The 3952-nt window shown below is 51.7% G+C and overlaps 1 protein-coding gene and 1 pseudogene across 1 annotated transcript in view; one reads left to right on the top strand and one right to left on the bottom strand.

Annotated features, from left to right (window-relative positions):
• Man1c1 (mannosidase alpha class 1C member 1) overlaps window positions 1–3952 on the top strand; it is a 142703-nt gene that overhangs the window by 44547 nt on the left and 94204 nt on the right. The gene's annotated exons all lie outside the window — the stretch shown is intronic.
• Window positions 323–898, bottom strand: LOC110323015 (annotated as a pseudogene).

The raw sequence follows: 3952 nt of genomic DNA, 5'->3' as shown, positions 1-3952 counted from the left end.
TGTGTCTCAGGTTCCTGTCCCCTGTCTGTGATGGCTGTGTGTCTCAGGTTCCTGTCCCCTGTCTGTGATGGCTGTGTGTCTCAGGTTCCTGTCCCTTGTCTGTGATGGCTATGTGTCTCAGGTTCCTGTCCCCTGTCTGTGATGGCTATGTGTCTCAGGTTCCTGTACCCTGTCTGTGATGGCTGTGAGCTAGGTTTCATACCTGCTTCCTGGAGTGACCGTGGGCTAGGAGGTGTATGGCCTCACTTGGAGCAAGGACTGATTCCCGTCTCCGTCTCTATCTTTTTTTTTTTTTTTTTTTTTTAAACAGATCTTGCCTGAGTTTATTTGTAAAAACAGCATAGGACACTGGTCATCTGCAAATAGTGTGTGAGCAGGTGTGTCACAGCAGTCCATCTGTCTTCACACTGGCAGGAGCCTTTTCTATGGGGCCTTCACAGGGACCTGGGGACCTTTGGGAGCCTGGGCTGGAGCTGAAGCCTGGGCCTTAACTGGAGCTTTGGCCCCTGCCTTGTTTTGAACCTTGGGCTTCGGTTGGCAGAGACTCTGACCCTTGGCCATGTAGCTTCGAATCCACTTCCCAAGTTTGGGTTGAGCGATGAAAGCCACGGGGCTGAGTTTGCGGCTGGGGCCCTTTGGCATCTTGGGCTTGATGGCCTGAGGCTTCACAGGGGCCTGGATGGCCTCTGCGCGTGCACTCACTCACTGCCTTTGCATTGTTGGCCTGCATCTTCTTCAGGCCTTTCTGGTTGTGCTTCCTGGCAAAGCGCATGTTCCTCAGGAACTTGGGGTCAACCCCCTTAAGAGATTCGTATCTTTGCGACTGGGGTTTCTTGATGCCACTTCTGTGCCATTTGCAGAACTGGTTGTGTGTGATGTGGTTCTTGGACTTGGCCATGTCTGCACGGTAACCCGCGGCTCCCGCAGCACCTGGGACCGGAAGAGCCTCTGTTTCTATCTTTTGGCTAGAATAATTTTTTTTGGATCAGAATCAGGTACTTTACATCCGAGTGAATGCTGGATGCTGAGCCTTCTGGTTTTGAAGGAAGATCTCACTCTGTGTCCCTGGCTGTCTCGGAACTCCATGTGGACCAGTTGCTTCAGAACGCAGAACCTGCTCCCACCTTCCGGGTGCTAGGATGAAAGGTACATGTCACCATGCCCTATTCAATCCTCTGCTAGTCCAGGGACAGGGTCTCTGATATTAAGACTCCTTGCCAAAACCCTTTCAGTTCAAGGAAAAGCACCGGGAAATGTTCGGTTCCGGAAGCTTCTGTGTGGATCCCAAAAGCCACCTTCTTGGCAGGTGACGACTAGCCAGCAAGACCTCTCTCCTCCTAAGTCCCTTGTTCCCACCTGTGGGCTGGGGCTTCCTATAAAGCTCACAGGGGTTGGCACAGGTCACCAAGACTGAATGTATAGACTTCAAACTGAAGTCTGAAACCTAGCTCTCTGTGCTCAGCCTGGGTCCATCTGCCACCGGCTCTGGTATTTTCTGGCTTTCACTCAAACTGGCTCATTCGTTATTTGTGCATGCGTGTGTGTGTGTGTGTGTGTGTGTGTGTGTGTGTGCTGTGTATATACATGTTAATGTGCTGTGTGGATATATATACAAGTGTGGAGGTCAAAGGTTGATACTGGGTGATGTCAGTCATTTTCCGCTGTATTTTTGGGACAGGGCTTCTCACTGATCCTGATCTGGCTGAATCAGTGAGCTAAATGGATTCTCTGCGTCTGTCTCCCCGACACTGAGGTCACAGACGTGGGCCGCCTCTCCTGACTCTTGGTACAGGTGCTTCTGAACTCAGCTCTTCACACTCCACACCAAGTTCTTTACTGGCTGAGCCATCTCCCCAGCCTGCTTCCTAGGCTCCTACAGCTCCTACAGCTCAGGCTCAGATCAGACAAAAGAGCAGCCTCTTCTGCATCTTCGGAGGCTCCGGGCTCTGCAGGGTAAAAGCAGGCTGCCCATTCCTCTCACCTACGCAGCCTCCAGGAAAGAGAAATTGTGACATCTTGCTCTCACAGAGAACAGACATCGGGATGGACCCCTTGGACCAGCCACTGGGCAGCAGCCAGCCCTCATTCTGACGCTGCGTGTTGCCACATGCTGTCTAGAGGTGCTGGAGTGATGTTTTGTTGGTTCTCATTAGCTAGTTGGAGCATCCTGGTGAGATGAAGGGACATGCTCTTTCAAATCAGCCAGACCCAGGCTTCACATTGCTTCTGTCACTGCCAGCCCCGCAACCCCTAAGGTTGGGAAGAGGAGACTCTAATAAGACCCCCATAGGTTGCTGGGTGGGGTGCAGTTTGCTCCTATGGATCAGTGAGCAGGCTCCTGAGCTCTCTCCTCTTACACCATTGCCTGGCTTAGCCTGCTGTGTGGCTACAAGCAGGCGATCTCATACTCTAGGGCTGGCTCCACAGCCTCTTCTGTTAAAACCGGGATGGAGAAGCTAGGGGGATAGCTCAGCTGGCAGAATGTTTGCTGTGCAGTAGCAAAGACCTGAGACAGACAGCTAGAAGATAACTGAGAACCCACATCCAAAAGCCAGGTGTAGATGGGAGAGGTGGCCACACCCTTTATTCCCAGCACAGATGCTGACCTTTGTGAGTTCAAGGCCAGCTTGGTCTACAGAATGGGTTCCAGGACAGCCGGAGGTAATCCTAGGATTTGGGAGCCAGACAGGCAAGACTTCTGGGGCTCACTGACCAGCCAGCTCCACTAACTGGGTGAGTCCCAGGCCATGGGGATCCTGTCTCAGAATCAAGGTGAACAATACCTGAGGTTATCTTCTGGCTTCTGCATGCTAGTGTGCACACGTAATCCTCACCCCTCACTTATGTGCATGTGCGTGCATGTACACACACGCATGAACACACATGCGCACACATGTGCACACACACACATCCACACAGAGAAGTGGGTGGAAATGATACCGAGGCTGGCAGGGTTGGCATGAGATTGGATGTTTAGGAAGGGCCTGGCCCTGTGTCAGGTTTAAGTCAGGAGGCATTCAGTGCTGAAAGAAGGATCGTCAGGACAGGTGTGCTGTGCCAACTCTGAGAGATCATGCCACCTGTTAGAAGTACAGAGGTGACTGGGTCAAGGGAAGCCTAGATAGAAGCAAGTGGAATTCCTATCTAGTAGAGAAACCAGTCGCTGCTAGGGTGGCCTGCAGTGGCTGGAGCCCCTGAGCCAGAACAGACACCCTGGGCAGAAGGTGCCAGGGGGCAGACAATCAATCCCAGGCTTGGCTTGTTCATTCTGGGTCATGTGTCAGTGTCCCGATGTCTGGGTGACCGGTCTCACAAACGCAGTGACTTAATGCATGCATTTGTTCTGGAGGTCTGAAGTCCGAGATGGGTCTCATTGGTTAAGAGTCAGTGTGTTGGCTGCACTGTGTCCATTCTGTTCTGGGAGAGTGAGTCAGGCAAGGTTCTCCAGGGAGTTAGAAGCAATAGAGTGAGGCAGCAGAAATGAGCTGGGTTTTGGAGTGCAGGCCTGTGGAGTGGAGCCGGAGCAGGTAGCACACCTGTAGTTTACCGCCTGGCTGGTTGGGGGATTTGCTTGGGCCAGGGAATTTAAGGTAGCCTTGAAAATGGCATTACCCTATCCCCCAAACAAAATAAGGAGATAAAAAGTAAAAGTGAAAGAAGAAGGGAAAAATAAGACTAGTTAAAAGGATGGATGGTGTAGCACAACCAATTTAAATTTATCCCTGACTGGCTTACAAATAAATGAGATTCAGGCTATGGTTATTTTATTTGACTTTGACAATTACTGGGGGTCACCCCAAATCTAGTCTTCTAACTGCTGGCTGGGCTACCTCCCAGTCTGTGTACCCCAGACACTTGTGGTTTCTCCTGGCCATGAGCTCATGGTCCATCTCTCCTCATGGTGACTTCCTCCTCTCCTCTCCTCTCCTCTCCTCTCCTCTCCTCTCCTCTC

The sequence above is a fragment of the Mus pahari genome, chromosome 6, assembly GCF_900095145.1.
Source record: "Mus pahari chromosome 6, PAHARI_EIJ_v1.1, whole genome shotgun sequence".
NCBI classification, from domain to species: Eukaryota; Metazoa; Chordata; class Mammalia; order Rodentia; family Muridae; genus Mus; species Mus pahari.
The sequence above is the reverse complement of the archived record's forward strand: the minus strand, read 5'-3'. Positions and strand labels throughout refer to the sequence as shown.